Here is an 18541-nt window from a genome sequence, read left to right as displayed (position 1 = left end):
CGCTCCGGCATTCTCGGACGAGGTTCCTGGGTCCCGCGTACAAGGAGGGGCCGAGGAAGTTCGCTCCGGCGTTCTCGGATGAGGTTCCTGGGTCCCGTGTACGAGGAGGGGCCAAGGAAGTTCGCTCCGGCGTTCTTGGACGAGGTTCCTGGGTCCTGGGTCCCGCGTACGAGGAGGGGCCGAGGAAGTTCGCTCCGGCGTTCTCAGAGGAGGTTCCTGGGTCCCCCGTACAAGGAGCGGCCGAGGAAGTTCGCCCCGGCGTGCCCGCCTCGAGCAGCGTTTATGTCCTGGGCCCGGGAGTGGGAGGGCAGTGGGCGGGACATAGGCGGGTCGGGGGCGGGGTGGTAGGCGTGGCTAGGCGGGTTCCGGTTCCTCTCCGTCGGAGGNCCCCCAGAGCAAATGCCAGAGAAAAGGCCAGTAGGCAAGGCAAAAAAAGTTTATTTACAAGCCAATGTGAAGGAGGGAGCGAGATTCACCGGTCCCCGGCGGTGGAGGCCGACGAAGTCGCTCCGGCATTCTCGGATGAGGTTCCTGGGTCCCGTGTACGAGGAGGGGCCAAGGAAGTTCGCTCCGGCGTTCTTGGACGAGGTTCCTGGGTCCTGGGTCCCGCGTACGAGGAGGGGCCGAGGAAGTTCGCTCCGGCGTTCTCAGAGGAGGTTCCTGGGTCCCCGTACAAGGAGCGGCCGAGGAAGTTCGCCCCGGCGTGCCCGCCTCGAGCAGCGTTTATGTCCTGGGCCCGGGAGTGGGAGGGCAGTGGGCGGGACATAGGCGGGTCGGGGCGGGGTGGTAGGCGTGGCTAGGCGGGTTCCGGTTCCTCTCCGTCGGAGGTCGGGTTGCGCCTGCGCAGTCGACTCATGTCTTTCCCGGGCGCGGGAAAGTTGATGGTGAAGAACCCGGAACTGCGCCATGTTGCCTCCGTTCGTCCAAACACAAACCAAAAGGCAAAAAAAGAAAGAACAAGGGAGGGCAATGAATAGAAAAGAGTAACAGATATGGTAGATACATCTTAATCCAACAACAATTAAAGGACTGTCAGGATGGACTAAAAAAACAAGACCCAACTATATGTTGTCTGTAAGAAACTCACTTTAAATATAAATACAGTAGACCCCATCCATGGTTTTGCTTTTTGCAATTTCAGTGACTCACAGTCAATAGGTATCTGAAAAATATTACAATATTGAGAGAGGCTACGTTCACATAACTTTTAATGAAGCATATTGTTAGAATTGTTCTATTATTAGGTATTACTGTCAGTCTCTTACTCTGACTAATTTGTAAATTAAACTTTATTATAGGTATGTACAGGAAAAAACACAGTACACTTACGGTTTGGTACTATATCTGCGGTTTCAGGCATCCACAGAGGATACTGAAATGTATCCTCCATGGGTAAGTGGGGACCACTGTACACAGATTAAAAGTAAAGAGATGAAGAAAAATATATCATACTAACACTAATAAAAAGAAAGTTAAGAGTAGCTATATTATTCTGAGACAAAGCAGGCTTAAGAGTAAGAGAAGTTACCAGGTATGAAGAAGAGTATTACATAATGATAAAGGCATCGACTCTCCAAGAAGACATAACAATTCTTAATGTGCATGCATCTAACAGTGTCGAAATATATGAGGCAAAAACGGATACCGCAAGGAGAAACAGATGAATCCATTATTATGCCTGGAACCCTCAACACCCCTGTCAGTAACTGACAGATCCAGCAGGCAGAAAATCAGTAAGGTTGTAGGTGAACTAAACAATACCATCAATCAATTGGATCTAATCGACATTTACAGAATACAGCCAGGTACTGCATGACATTGTTTTAGTCCGCATTGTTTAGACCGCATATGTGATGGTGGTGCTGTAGGATTATAATGGAGCTGAAAAATTCCTATTGCCTAGTGACATCTTAATGATCCTGAACCAGTGCAGGCCTTGGTGAATACGTGTTTGTGTCTTAGTTTTAACAAAATGTTTTAAAAGTTAAAACAGTAAAACATTTTAAAATAGAAAAAAAATAAGGATATAAAGAAAGGAAATATTTTTGAACACATGGACAATGTGTTTGTGTTTTAAGCTAAGTGTTATTACAGGAGTCAGAAAGTTTATAAGCTAAAAAAGTTACAGTAAGCTAAGGTTGAATTTAATGATTTACTTTATTTACTTACTTACTTACTTACTTTAGAGACAGGGTCTCACTCTGTTGCCCAGGCTGGACTGCAGTGGTATGATCATAGCTAGGAGATATGTTGTTAAATGATGTGTGACTGTATTTCTATATATTGGCAAACAAGTGGAAAATAAAATGAAAAAAAAATCACTTGCAAAAGTATCTAAAAAGAAATAAGCTACTTAGAGATTAATTTAACAAATCGCCTAATGATATATTTCTCTGAACATATCCCTGTTAAGTGATGTATGACTGTACTTTATCCAACAATGAAAGAATATACAATATTTTCAAGTGCACACAAAACATTTACCAAGACAGACCATATTCTAAATTATAAAGTAAGTCTCAATAAATTTGAAGAAATTTAAATCATAAAAGTATGTTTTCTGACTACTATGGCATTAAATTAGAAACCAGTAACAGAAAGATCAAGAAAATCCCCAAATATTTAGAAACTAAACAACGTATTTCTAAATAATCCATAGATCAAAGAAGAAATCAAAAGGGAAATTGGTATTTTGAACAGGATGAAAAAGAAAACATATTAAAATTTATAAAATAACCCAGAAATAAATCCCTCACATGTATGGTCAAACGATTTTGAAAATGAGCCCAAGACTATTCAATTGGGAAAGGATGGTCTTTTCAATAAATAGTGCTAGGAAAACTGGATACCCACATGTAAAAGAATGAAGAGTTGAGCCCTCTTCATTGGGCCCACCATAAACAAAAATTAACTCAAAATGGATCAAAGACTAAATGAGAGAGAGTAAAACTATAATATTCTTGGAAGAAAACATAGGAGGAAAGATACATGACAATGTATTTGGCAATGATTGCTTGGATAAACACCAAAAGCACAGGTAACCACAGAAAAAAACAGATAAATTGGACTACAGGTTGAATATCCCTCTGGGAACAGAAGGGCTTCAGATTTCAAATATTTTCAGATTTTGGAATATCTGTATATACACAATGAGCTCTAATGGGAATGGGACCCAAGTCTAAACACAAAATTCTTCTATGTTTCATAAACACTTCATACACATAGCTTGAAAGTAATTTAATACAGTATGTTTAACAATTCTGTGCATGAAACAAAGTTTTGACTACTATTTTGACTGCAACACACATGGGGAAAGATATCGAATGTTCCACTTCTGGTGTCATATCAGCACTCAAAAGTTATGGATTTTGGATTTTAGGATTAGGGATGCTCAACCTTGATGTGTTCTTTGATGCACAGAAGTTTGCAATTTTGACATATAGGTAGGTATCCCTAATCTATATGAAGTACCTATTATAGTAAAAAATTCAGAGGCAGAAAGTAGAATGGTGGTTGTTGGGGGCCGAGAAGGGGGATGGGGAGTTACTGTTTAATGGAATCAAGTTTCAGTTACATAAAATGAAGAGTTCTCAAAACGGATGTTGATGAAGTCTGCACAACAATGTGAATGTACTTAATTTTACTGAATTGTATACTTAAAAATAATTACGATGGTATAAGTTATGTGTATTTTACCACGATATAAAAAAATACAACACAATTCTCCATATTGACTAAAAAAAAAAAAAAATCAGGGCAGAGAAGCTATCAAAGCAGGTCAAGAAAGAGCAACTAGTGAGGCGGTGGGGGCGGGGGAAACCATGTATATAGTTTATTGGGATAAAGAGAAGAAAATATTTCAAAGAGGAGGAAGTGATCAACTGTCAAATGCTGACATGTAAAGGAAGATGAGAGTGAGAACCTGTCCACTGGAGGTCACTGGAGACTTGATAAACCAATTTCAGTGTAATAACCCAGGACAAAAGCACAATTAGGTTCAGGAAAGACTGGGAGGTAAGAAATTGGGAGATGGCATTATAGACAATTTTTTTGAGGAGTTTGCTTGAAGGAGGAATAGAAAAATCGGGAGGTCACTACTACAAGGGGAAGGAGAATGTGGTTTCAAAAGGGGTTTTGCCGTATTTATTTTTATAGTAGGTACTCAGTAAATCAAACATTTAAGAGCAACTCAGGAAGTATTTGTCCAGAATGAACTGTTCTCAAGACTAGGTCTACAGCTTGACATTAGAGGTTAAAGTGTTGCAATTTTGAATCTTGTTTTTTATTACCCCCCTACCCCCACCCCCGCCGATATTACTGATATTACTTCATCTCTCTCCAAGGTCACTGAAGTTTTTCAAAACTATTTTAACAGATATTGCAATAAATGTACAGTCATTTAACTATCCTTCTTGCTGGGCATGTCCAAGTATTTTCTATTATTATAGACAATGCTGTAATGAATCTTTATATAATACACTTTTATCCAGTTGTCATTTTTTTCTTTGGTTTATATTCTCACATGGAACATTAATTAACCAAAGACTAGGAACATTTTTAAGGTTCTTCATGGAGATTAGTAGTTTTATCAACTGGCATTCCAATCAGGAATGTGTGGGTCCCATTTCACCATATCCCTAACAGCACAGTTTCAACGTAAATGTTCTTATTTTGTAAATTGTATTATCAAAATTTTATCACTCTAAGCTTCTCTGATTAGTGAGGCTAATGTTTTCAAATATTTATCAGTCATGAGCCCTTCTCTTTTGTGAATGCCTATTCTTTTCATTTATCTTTAAAAAAAAGTTTTAAAACAAGTTTTCAAAAGTTCCTATCAAGCAGTCTGTTCTATAAGAATAGTCACTTTTTTATCTTTTCGCTCAGATGTTGTTTGCTTTTAGCTGTTTCTTTTATCACAGTCAAGTTAATTTCTGTTAATTTTTTTTATTGTTTTTTGCATTGTTTTGTTTTTTCTTTTTTTCAGTTATTTTGCATTCAATCTATGTTTTCCGTTGTCATTTTCCCCTCATAGCTCATAAGTCTGGTGTACAACTGCTAAGGATTGGGCACCAGTGGATTAAAGCAAAACACTGGGTTTAAGAATGGAAGTTCTGTTGCATGGAATTTAGAAACTCTCTTTTGCTATAAGTACTTGGTCTATGGTCTGGCCCGCATTTATTTTTTCAGACAGGGTCTCACTCTGTCACCACTGGAGTGCAGTGGCACAATCACAGCTTAGTGCAGCCTCGAACTCCTGACCTCAAGCAATTCCCTCCTACCTCAGCCTCCAAAGTCCTGGGATTATAGGTGTGAGCCACCACATTCAGCCGATCCATATTTAAATGAAAGTTTAGAAGGCTAATAATTTTATGTCCAGTAAGTAAATAAACATGTAACAAAATATGGTAAAGGCAACTAGATAAATTAGCAAGTAGGACTTAGATTCAGATCACCTATATTTAATCATTGGCTCTAACACTTATAAGCTGGAAGGCTCTGGACTTCTTAACCTTACTCAATTCTCATGATCTATAAACAACAGTAACAGTTAAACACTTACTGAGGGCTTACTACGTGCAAGCATGTTTCTAAGAATTTTACTTTTAGTCAACTTATTTAAAACAACTCTATAATATTATTACAATCACCACTTTGGACAAGAGAAAACATATGACCTACAGAAGTTCAATAACTCACAAAAAATTGTTTTGTGAGCAAAACTCACAAAACTCACAAAACAATTAGTAAATGGCAGAACGAGGATTTGAATCTAGGCATTCTGCCTCCAGTGCTCCCATCCTGGCTCCTAAGCACTCTATTATATGGCCTCTTTCATCTTTCAAATGGGAATGATACCACCTACCTCAGGTGTGACGGAAGGATTAAATGAAACCATATACATGAAAGAACAAGAAAGTGTGAAATGGCAAGAATAAGGGACAGTATTAAGAGGGGGGTTTGTTTTAAGTAACAACAAAACCTGATAGATACTTTGTATGACTTAAAATAGGTTTAAAAAAAAAAAAAAAAAAGGATGGCAGCGAATTCCACAAAGCATATGCAATGAACTAAAATCCTTACAGGAACCTGTTAAGAATACTATGGCGGAGAGTACTTAGGCTCTTGCTCTCTGGCTGGAATAAAAACGTCTTGCCTGAGACTAGAAGGATATGCAATTTATACCATGAAAATAATTGTGCAAAGCATTATCCTTAGCAGGCCTGATCAGTTAATATGCCAGTTAAGAAGCCCCACGAAAACAAGAGACTCGCCTTGTCTTTTCTTCCACTTATATCTTGCCACTTCTCTTATGCCAAAATAACACCTGGGTTTATACCCCTTCCTAAGTAATGCCTTAACCACTTCCTTTATCGATCCAAATCCTCTATGCCTTTCGAGGTGCATTTCAAGCCCCAACCTCAGAGTCATGTCCATTAATTCATGCCCACAGTCTTCTTTTCTCTCTCTGACCTCTCATTATCTTTTTTATACTACTTAATCTCTGGTTACATTTTCTTTTGTTGAGATATAATTCACATACTGTAAAATCCACATTTTTTTTTTTTTTTTTTTTTTTGAGACTGAGTTTTGCTCTTGTAGCCTAGGCTGGAGTGCAATGGCACGATCTCAGCTCACTGCAACCTCCGCCTTCCAGGTTCAACTGATTCTCCTGCCTCAGCCTCCTGAGTAGCTGGGATTACAGGCATGCGCCACCACACTCAGCTAATTTTTTGTATTTTTAGTAGAGCTGGGGTTTCTCCATGTTGGTCAGGCTGATCGCGAACTCCTGACCACAGGTGATCTGCCTGCCTCAGCCTCCCAAAGTGCTGGGATTACAGGCGTGAGCCACCACACCCGACCCACCATTTTAAAGTACACAATTCAGTGGTTTTAAAAACTATATTCACAAGGCTGTTATAACCACCATCACTATCTAATTCCCATCACCCCCCCCCAAAAAAAAAACACATCCATGAACAGTTATTCCCCATTTGCCCTCCCTACAGCTTCTGGCAACCACTAATCTACCTACTATCTCTAAAGATTTGCTTTTTCTATACATTTCACACAGATGGAATCATACAACATGTGGCCTTTTGTGTCTGGCTTTTGTGCTTAGCATGTTTCCAAGGTTCATTGATATTGAAGCGTGTATCAGTATTTCATTCCTTTTTATAGCTGAATGATATTCTATTGTATGACTATATGACATTTTGTTTATTTATCAGTTGATGGACATTTGGGTTCTTTCCACTTTTTGTTTATTGTAATGAACAGTCTTGTACGAATTCTAGTGTACACGTACGTTTCCAATTCTCTTGGGTATATATCTAGCAGCAAAACTGCTGGGTCGTTAAGATAACTCTCTGTTTTTCTTTTATTACTTTTTTTATTTTTCATTGCATCTCTTTAGCATATGTTTAACTTTCTCAGGAACTGCCAAACTGTTTTCCACAGTGGCTGTACCATTTTACATTCTCATCAGCAACGTATGAAAGTTCCAATCTCTCTACATCCTGGCCAACACTTGTTATTGTCCTTTTTTCCCCTAAATTACAGCCATCCTAGTGTGTATAAAATAATATCTCATTATGGTTTTGATTTGCATTTTCCTAAGGTCTCTGTTTACATTTTATTTTATATGATATATAGTCTTCTAATTCACAGTCAGCAAACTTTATCTATGAAGAGCTAGACAGTAAATGTTTTATGCTTTGTGAGCCACATATGGCCTATGTCACATATTATTCTTTCTTATTTTTTTAAAAAAACTCTTTAAAAAGTAAAAGCCATTCTTAGCTTGAGGGCCATACAAAACAGGTCTTGGACCAAAGTTTGGTGACCTCTCCTCTAACTGTTTCATAATTAGCCTTTCCTTTGCTATCACCGTCAACTTTGCTGAAAGTAAGGTAAGGATTATTTTGTATTTCCACATACAGATTTGCACAGGGTCTACGAATACAAGAACAGAGGTTCTAAAAATACTTGAACTAGGTCATGGCTGTAATCCCAGCACTTTGGGAGGCTGAGGCAGGTAGATCACCCAAGACCAGGAGTTTGAGACCTGGCGGGCCAATATGGCGAAACCTGGTCTCTACTAAAAATACAAATATTAGCCGGGCATGGTGGCACACACCTGTAGTTCCAGCTACTCGGCAGGCTAGGCAGGAGAATCATTTGAACCTGGGAGGCAGAGGTTGCAGTGAGCCAAGATCGCGGCACTACACTTCAGCCTGGGTGACAGAGTGAGACTCCATCTCTAAAAATAAAATACTTGAACTAAACTTTTGCACAAAAAAAAAGTCAATTAAAAAATATATATACTTGAGGCCAGGCATGGTCGCTCATGCCTATCATCTCAGCACTTTGGGAGGCCAAGGTAGATGGATCACAATGTCAAGAGATCGAGACCATCCTGGCCAACATGGTGAAACCCTGTCTCTACTAAAAATACAAAAACTTAGCTGGGCCTGGTGGTGCATGCCTATAATCCCAGCACTTTGGGAGGCTGAGGCAGGCAGATCACTTGAGGTCAGGAGTTCAAGACCAGCCTGGCCAACATGGCAAAACCTTATCTCTACTAAAGATAGAAAAAATCAGCTGGGCATGGTGGCACATGCCTATAATCCCAGCTACTCAGGAGGCTAAGGTACCAGAATTGCTTGAACCTGGGAGACAGAGGTGGCAGCGAGCCAAGATCGTGCCACTGAACTACCGTCTGGGCAACAGAGCAAGACTCTGTCTTAAAAAAATATATACATATTAGTATCTCCCCACAAGCATTATGCAATATAAAGGGTACTAGTTTTTAAGTGATTATTAAAAGTACAAAGTAATTTTTCTTTTTTGAAACTGGGCAACTTGAAAGAATTTTGTTAAGAACCACAGAAAAGGCTAGGCGTGGTGGCTCATGCCTGTAATCCCAGCACTTTGGGAGGCCAAGGCGGGCAGATCACCTAAGGTCAGAGTTCGAGACCAGCCTGGCCAACATGGTGCAATCCTGTCTCTACTAAAAATGCAAAATTAGCCGGGCATGGTGGTGCATGCCTGTAATCCCAGCTACTCGGGAGGCTGAGGCAGGAAAATCGCTTGAACCCGGGAGGCAGAGGTTGCAGTGAGCCGAGATCATGCCATTGCATTCCAACCGTGGCAATAAGAGCAAAAACTCTGTCTCAAACAAACAAACAAAAACAAAAAGAACCAGAGAAAGACTCTTTCATAATGCTCTTAGAGTCAAAATTATAATCTATTAACTTAGACATACTTCTGAATTAAGTATTTCTAAATCCCACAACTACAAATAAGATTAAAATTACAGTAATACCATGTGGAAGAACTTGCTATCTGTTCCTCTTTATATACAGGCAAAACAAGCAAACAAAAAAGACAGGAACACAGAAGACTTTTAGGGCAGCAAAACTTTTATCTGTATGAAACTATAAGGTGGACACACATCATTTTACATTTGTCTAAACCCAGAGAATATACAACACCAAAGTGAACTCTAAGGTAAACTATGGACTCTGCATGATTAAGTACACGTCAATGTAAATTCATCAGCTGTAACATATGTACCGATTTGGTAGGGGATTTGTTGATAACTAAGGAGACGACGCATGTGTGCGGGCAGAAGATAGATGAGAAATCTGCTCAATTTTATTGTAAACCTAAAACTGCTCTAAAAAAAATTAAGTCGTGCTTGCTTTGGCAGCACATATACTGAAATTGGAACGATATAGGGAAGATTAACACGGCCCCTGCATAAGAATGACACACAAATTCATGAAGCATTCCATATTTTTTTAATTGTCTATTTTTTAAAATGGCATACTTTTCTGGTAAATGTAGAAAAGTCAGAAATTTCAACAATTTGAATTTTACATTTTAGAAATTATAAGCAAATCATATAGAAGTCTTTCTGCATAGAAACTCTTTGATATAGGAGAATGAAAACTAATGTAAAAGATAGCAGATGTAACTAGCTATTTATCTCAGGGCAAGTCACTGAATTCTTTGAAGCCCAAACTTCTTATCTTTAAAAGTAGGAGTGACACTATCTGTCCTACCTTTTTCACAGAATTGTGAAGATCAAATGAGACAAACTTGGTAAAAGCATATTTAAAACAAAAAGCACTCTACAAATATTACTCATATATATTGTTAGAAGAACTCTAAACCAAAACCAAGTTTTCACTATTAAAATAAGTATAAACAAGAGTTCTCTCGCTCTTCACAGTTATAACCAACATTTTTCCTAATAGTCGTAATGACATCAATGAACAGTGTGGTGATTCTTTTTTAAGCCTAACAGAGGAATGAAAATCAGCCCAAACTGGTCTCACATTCTGAATGGCATAAAGGTTAACCTAGTGCATCAAAGCATTCAGACCGGTTTTCCAGGTCTTAGAAACCTAAGACAACATTCATTCTTTTGCACCTTTAGCTTATTCTAGCTAAAAGAAATAATGTATTTAATATTCCTTTAAATACTAATCTGTCTGCTAAAAATTCTATGGGAACCAAACCTCAAAAATCAAGTCGGAATCAGTAATGAAGTTTTGATTATCAACAGCAAAAGAAGACAGGGATATTCAGCAATGATATCTAATATTCTGGTCGTCAGCAAAGCCTGAGTCCTATCCTCTCACTCTCCTCCCTAGACAGCATGAGCTTCACCACTCGCTTCACTTTATCCACCAACTACTGGTCCCTGAGCACTGTCAAGGCACCCAGCCATGCCGCCCAGCCAGTGTCTATCCAGGCACTGGGGGCTCTGGTTCCCAGATCTCCGTGTCCTGCTCCACCAACTTCTGGGGCAGCTTGGGGTCTGGCTGCGGGGATGGTCAGGGGTCTGGCAGGAATGGGAGGCCTCCAGAATGAGGAGAAAATGACATGTCTGGATGATAGCCTGGCGTCCTACCTGGACAGAGTGAGGAGCCCGGAAACCGAGAACTGGAAGCTGGAGAGCAAAATCCAGGAGCACCTGGAGAAGAAGGGACCCCAGCTCAGACACTGGGGCCATTACTTCAAGACCATCAGGGACCTGAGGGCTCAGATCTTCTTAAATACTCTGGGAGGCCGAGGCAGGTAGATCACGAGGTCAGGAGATCGAGACCATCCTGGCTAACACGGTGAAATCCCATCTCTACTGAAAATAGAAAAAATTAGCCAGGTGTGGTGGCAGGCACCTGTAGTCCCAGCTACTCGGGAGGCTGAGGCAGGAGAATGGCATGAACCCGGGAGGCAGAGTTTGCAGTGAGCCAAGATCGCACCACTGCAGACCAGCCTGGGGACAGCAAGACTCCATCTCAAAAAAAAAAAGAAAAAACAAAAATACTGTGGACAATGCCCGCATCCTTCTGCAGACTGACAATACCTGTCTTGCTACTGATGACTTTAGAGTCAAGTATGAGACAGAGCTGGCCATGTGCCAGTCTGTGAAGAGTGACATCCATGGACTCCACAAGGTCACTGATGACACCAATGTCACTTGGCTGCAGCTGGAGCTGGAGATCGAGGCTCTCAACGAGGAGCTGTTCTTTATGAAGAAGAACCACAAAGTGGAAGTAAAAGGCCTACAAGCCCAAATTGCCAGCTCTGGGTTGACTATGGAGGCAGATGCCCCCAAATCTCAGGACATCAAGATCACAGCAGACATCCGGGCCCAATACGATAAGCTGGCTCGGAAGAACTGACAGGAGCTAGACAAGTACTGGTCTCAGCAGACTGAGGAGGGCACCACAGTGGTCACCACGCAGTCTGCTGAGGTTGGAGTTGCTAAGATGACATTCACAGAGCTGAGACATAAGCTCAGTCCTTAAAGATCAATCTGGACTCGATGAGAAATCTGAAGGCCAGCTTGTAGAACAGCCTGAGGGAGGTGAAGGACCACTATTCCCTGCAGATGGAGCAGCTCAATGGGATCCTGCTGCAACTGGAGTCAGAGCTGGCACAGACCCGGGCAGAGGGGCAACGCCAGGCCCAGGAGTACAAGGCCCTGCTGAAATATCAAGGTCAAACCAGAGGCTGAGACCGCCACCTACCGCCACCTGCTGGAAGATGGCAAGGACTTCAACCTTGGTGATGCCCTGGACAGCAGCAACTCCATGCAAGCCATCCAAAAGACCACCACCCACCGGAGAGTAGATGGCAAAGTGGTATCTGAGACCAATGACACCAAGTTCTGAGACATTAAGCCAGCAGAAGCAGGGTAACCCTTTGGGGAGCAGGAGACCAATAAAAAGTTCAAAGGTCACTGGATGTCAAAAAATATACACATGCACATACACACACACACAAGCATTGTTTGAACCTGGGAGACAGAGGATCCAGTGAACCAAGATTGTGCCACTGCACTCCAGCCTGGGTGACAGAACAAGACTTTGTCTGAAAAATAAATAAATAAATAAATAAATAAATAAATAAATAAAATTTTAAAAATAAAATTTTCTACAAGAGTACAGACAGGTTGTGACCTAGATTTGAACTAAAAAATGTTAAACAGGAAAAGGTATTTACAGTCAAACCAAAAACCACCTGAACACAGACCTTAAAAGTATTACTAAACGCCTTGAAGTTCAGGGTTCAAAGGAAGAAACTACAATTAAATACCTATGACTAAATGTTCTAAAAGCTATGATCTTAACATGTACTAGATCTAGATCCCTGGCCAGGCACATTGGCTCATGTCAGTACTCCTAGCACTTTGAGAGGCTAAGGTGGGAAGGGGTTAGGAGTTTGAGATCAGTCTGGGCAACAGAGGAGACCTCATCTCTTACTTTAAAAGAAGGAAAAAAAAAAAGATCTAGAGCCGTAATTCTAACAAACTTCACAGCGGCAAGAAGCAAACAATTGAAACATTAGCCATATCAATCTGTAAGGCATGTTGAGCTTCATCTAAATATCTAGATTAATACAGAAAAAATGTTGTAAGAGTCCCTGATATAACCACAAATATCTATTATGTTTATCTACATAATTTAAGGCAGCGATCCCCAACCTTTTTGGCACCAGGAACCAGTTTCATGGAAGGCAATTTTTCCACAGACTGGACCAGGTGTAGGAGATGGAGTCAGGATGATTCAAACGCATTATATTTATTGTGCACTTTATTTCTATTACTATTACATTGTAACACAAAATGAAATAATTATACAGCTCACCATAATGTAGAATCAGTGGGAACCCTGAGCTTTTTTTCCTGCAACTAGACAGTCCCATCTGGGGGTGATGGGAGACAGCAACAGATCATCAGGTATCAGATTCTCATAAGAAGCATGCAACCTAGATTATGTGCATGTGCAATTCACAATAGGGTTCGCACTCCCATGAGAATCTAATGCCACTAGTGATCTGACAAGAGGCGGGGCTCAGGCAGCAATACTCAACGCTGCTTACCTCCCGCTGTGCAGCCTGGTTCCTAACAGGCCATAGACCATTACTCACTAGTCTGTGGCCCAGGGGTTGGAGACCCCTGATCTAAGGGTATGAGACAGTGAGAGACAAAGGAAAATATGACCAGTTACCCAAATTTAACAAGAAAAAAATTTTTAACTCCTTTTCTCAAAGTGCTAGTTCGACTAATGTTATCTTGGGTAACAAAATACTGGAAAAAGCCACGCATTAGGAAAAAATTAATCAACCAGTTCTATGTTGAGAAGGTGTTCCACTCGGTCGTGCACGGTGGCTCACGCCTGTAATCCCAACACTTCGCGAGGCCGAGGCGGGTGGATCACAAGGTCAGGAGATGGAGACCACCCTGGCTAACACGGTAAAATCCCGTCTCTACTAAAAATACAAAAATTAGCCGGGTGTGGTGGCAGCTACTCAGGAGGCTGAGGCAGGAGAAATGTGTGAACCCAGGAGGTGGAGCTTATAGGGTACGGAAGCTTGCAGGGTACGGGAGCTTGCAGTGAGCCGAGATCGCGCCACTGCACTCCAGTCTGGGGGACAGAGCGAGACTCCGTCTAAAAAAAAAAGGAGAAGAAAAAGAGAAGGTGTTCTACTCCAATGGATGCATTGATTTTTTATTCCCTTAGTCTGCATTTGCTCAAATTTATTTATAATTTGGGCATCAAGTTTTTTTTTTACAAAAAGGAAAACTGACAGAGAATTTAAAGACAGACACACGTTCTCTCTCCAAATTAGAACAAAACATCACTAGCTCTAACTGGCAGGGATATCCTATTAAATGGGCAGAGGTATACTAGTGGATGCAAACACACTTAACATTTTTTAAAGCTTGCCAAACCCATGTTATGTTGTGGGAGAGAAAAAAACGTGTAGAAAACAACCTGGTCATTTACTAAGGGTTCTATCAAATTCGCAGTGGTGAGCGGTACAAAAGGAAAAGATGTTTACTTGGACAAGAATTCCTTACTGCCTTCTACTACATAAAAATGAAGCAAAAAGAATTGTGCAGTGCAAATATGACTCATGAAAAATGCTCCTGAAAGAATTCCCGGTAAATATCTAAATTCATCGCCTTTTTTTTTTCAGCACCTAACCTGATATAAACAAGTGTGCATGTGTGTATAATCTGAGGAAAATCCCACAGCACAGGTTTTCCACCTCACTGAAGCATCAACTTTGAGTCCTGAGCCCTTCATCTTCTCCCAGCTCATTGTTTCCCTTCCTTTTCTCCTAACCCATGACTCCAAGAGTGATCAACAGTGTAGCTTAGCAGTTAAGAACATAGACTTTGGAACCTAGCTTCCTGGGTTTAAAGCCCAGTTCTGCCACTTACTAGCTCTGTAATCCTAGGCAACTGTCTTAACCTCTCTGTGCCTCAGTTTCATCACGGGAATACCAGTGCTGGGCTCGCAGGATTATTTGAGTAAATGAAATGGTTATCTACAAAGCTTATTTATGCGCCCAACACAGAATAGGAGCTCTGTAAGTTATACACCACCATCTTCGAGTTACTCTTTGCTCAGATTCCTCTATTCCACGTATTCCTGTTGTTTCACCCCCAAATCAGCCAGTACACATCAACTGTTAGTGAATCTTAAACTTTCTCTTCATTGCTGGAGAAAATATTATTATATAACTGATGTCACTACTTCAAATTCCTGGTGTGAAATCTCACCTCGACCCTCAGTACTGCACATCAATCCTTTTACCATCTCTACTCCACTTCCTCTCTCATTCCCTCCCATCTTGATAAACTTAAGTCCAGTTACTATCATCTTTTTTCCTAAAGTCCCATAGGATGAGGCTATCCCTTCTCACGATTAAGGTCAACCTTTCTACCTGCCCTATGTATTTCCCCTGTAATTCCTACAAGCCATCCTTGACTCTACTCCCCATATATAATCAACAGTCGAGCTAGTTCTACATTTTGTTTCCTAAATAATTCTTTCAATTGTAAATTCTTTTTTATCCCTACTTCCACACTGTGTTAATAAGACCCTCATCATCTTTTAACCAAATTCCTCCAAGAGAAATCAAAGAGATTAAGGAGAATTAGCAGTGCAAATATCAGAAGCTAAGAGAGATATAATATTTTTATTGTTTTTCAGATTAAGATACTAGCTCCTCTTTCTACCAACTATGGATGTACTTCAAGAGGTAAAACAAACTCTTGAAATGTTATACAAAACAAAAACAAATCTTTTTTAAAGCATAGGTATAATCTTCTAGGAGAGAAGAGGGCACAATATGTGGCCCCAAGATTTCAAAATTTCAAAGAGATCTATGACCCCCCTCTCAAAAAAAAAAAGTTCCATTATTCTAAAGGACAAGGCCCAAGCTTATTATCAGGCCTTGTAATGCTCTACATAATCTGGCTCTCATCCATGTTAGTTTTATCAGCTGACCATCTATGTGAGATATCAAGAGTTGGTGAAGTGGACATCTGCTATTTGTGCATGTCTAGTATTCCTCCTTCTTTTGCTAACACCATTGTGACACTTTATTGGGAAACAATCCTTATCTTCCTGAATGCAGTTGTGGTGAGAATGTCAATCAAGGTGTCCCCACCTTTCACTGGGCAAAGGAGACATGTGACCTAAACTCAGCCTACACCAATCAGGCTGAGTTTCCCAGGAAGCTGAATCTTAGAGTGATGTGAGGAAGGAAAATGGCTAGAGCTGATTCTTTATGACTGTGGCACACTGAAGACATTGTTCTTTACTACTACCTAGGTCCCTACCCCTGCAAACTGCTCTGGTTCTTTTCAGGACTTCTTGAGGCCTAAGTGCTCACTTTTTACTTAAATTCTGTTATTCAACATCCTCCAAATAAACACTTTTCTGCTTAAATTAACCATTTTAGCCATTTGTTCATCTTTTTATTGGACAAACACATATTGAACGTGTAACGGCTAGTTGGACATGTCAACTTGGCTAGACTATAGTACCCAGTGATTCAAATGGATGGAAGTGTTGCCATGAAGGTATTATCTAAATGTGGTTAACATCCACAATCAGCTGACTTTTAGGAGATTATCCTTAATAATGTGAGTAGGCCTCATCCAATCAGTTGAAAAGCCTTAAGAGCAAAACTCAGGTTTCGCTGAAGAAGAAATTCTACTGCAAGACTGCATTATCAGCTTCACCTAGAGAATCTGCAATGTGTTGGTCTGCCATACAGATTTTGGACTTTCTAGTCCCCACAATCACATAAGCCAACTCCTTGAAATAAATCTCTTGATTTACATAATGTATGCGTGTGTGTATATGGTGTGTAAATGGGTGCATCGTCTTACAGGTTCTGTAGGTATCTGCCCAGTTCTCTGACTGAGAGAATACCTACTGCATGCTACTGCTGACGATACACACAGGTTGTCATCTGCTTGCTGCTGTGACTCTGAAATAAAGGACTCAGTTTTATGTACACCCACAAGGCATTTAAGTTAAATTTTGCACCAAAGAATAAAATCTCCAATGAACCATGATGGTTCTTTTGCTTGCAACCAAAGAACCCTAAATACAGTTATATATGTCATTGTTTGAGGAGAGAGTTCACAAAGTTTCACTGTTTCAAATAGTGCTAATAAACAGCTTAAGCTCAAAGCTGTGAGTAGAATTTTAAAGTTTTAAACTTGATGCCAAAAAATGACCTTCTAGATTCTCCCAAAGTACAGAGAAATTAAAAAATGAAGGCATGCCCAAGAAAGAGATGATGCCTAAAATAGTTATCAGAATGTGCAGCTTCGTTTACCCTACTTCAGGGATCAGCACACTATGAGCCACAGGCCAAATCTGGGCCAGTGTCTTTTTTTGTGTAGCTTGTGAATCAAGGACTGTTTTTATATTGTTGCATGTTGTTATAAAAAAAAAAAAACAGAAGAAAATATTTTATAACGTGAAAATTACATGAAATTCACTTTCAGTGTCCATAAATAAAGGAGACACAATCACTCTCATTTGCTTATATAAATGGCTGCTTTTACCCTATAACAGCAGAGTTGAATATTTGCAACAGGGACCATATGGCCCCAAAATCCTAAAGTACTTACTATCTGGCCCCTTACAAAAAGTTAGCTGGCCAGGCACAGTGGCTCACGCCTATAATCCCAGCACTTTGGGAGGCCGAGGAGGGCGGATCACAAGTCCAGGAGTTTGAGACCAGCCTGATCAACGTGGTGAAACCCCGTCTCTACTAATAATAACAAAAATTAGCCAGGTGTGGTGGTACACGCCTGCAGTCCCAGCTACTCGGGAGGCTGAGGCAGGAAAATCGCTTGAACCCGGGAGTGAGCCAAGATCACACCACCACACTCTAGCCTGGGTGACAGAGCGAGACTTTGTCTCAAAAAAAAAAAAGTTAACACCTACTCTAGTTTATCAGAGGAAGCATTAACTTCAGGAGGAATGAGCAAGAAAAGGGTAAGAAATGTTAGAAAATAGAATACAAGAAAAGGAATAAACGAATTAACTGTTATTTATTGTACATTTACCATGCATAAAATACTGTTTTGAGCACTTTACATCTAGTATTTTTAATCCTCATATTTCCATGGGGTGGGGATTATTGTCCCTTTTTGTTTGTTTGTTTGAGACGGAGTTTCGCTCTTACTGCCCAGGCTGGAGTGCAATGGCTTAATCTCGGCTCACCGCAACCTCCACCTCCCGGGTTCAAGTGATTCTCCTGCCTCAACCTCCCAAGTAGTTGGAATTACAGGCATGTGCCACCACACCCGGCTAATTTTTGTATTTTTAGTAGAGACGGGGTTTCCTCATGTTGGTTAGCCTGGTCTCGAACTCCTAACCTCAGGTGATCCGCCCACCTTGGCCTCCCAAAGTGCTGGGATTACAGGCATGAGCCACCACTCCCAGTCTACTGTCCCCATTTTATAGATGAGGCAAAAAGGCTAAAACTAACTTGTCCAAGTTCAACATACATAAATTATGGAGCCAGGATTATAACTCAGGCACTGTGGCTCTAGCATCAGTGTGGTTAACTACAATACTATAGTTGCCTTACCAGTCATCTTCTTGTCTATCTAACCTGTACTGTGCAAATATTGTTTTTCTTTAGAATTGAAGTATACAAACACTATGGATAAACCAATACTAGAATAAATTAGAAATCTGTA

General features: G+C 40.6%; 1 protein-coding gene and 1 pseudogene across 2 annotated transcripts in view; one reads left to right on the top strand and one right to left on the bottom strand.

The window, feature by feature from the left end:
- RAP1A (RAP1A, member of RAS oncogene family) overlaps positions 1–18541 on the bottom strand; it is a 94555-nt gene that overhangs the window by 54060 nt on the left and 21954 nt on the right. The gene's annotated exons all lie outside the window — the stretch shown is intronic.
- Positions 9816–12300, top strand: LOC108528086 (keratin, type I cytoskeletal 18-like; annotated as a pseudogene).

The sequence above is a fragment of the Rhinopithecus bieti genome, unplaced genomic scaffold (assembly GCF_001698545.2).
Source record: "Rhinopithecus bieti isolate Rb0 unplaced genomic scaffold, ASM169854v2 scaffold_3040, whole genome shotgun sequence".
NCBI lineage: Eukaryota > Metazoa > Chordata > Mammalia > Primates > Cercopithecidae > Rhinopithecus > Rhinopithecus bieti.
This window is presented reverse-complemented; position numbering and strand designations above follow the sequence as displayed.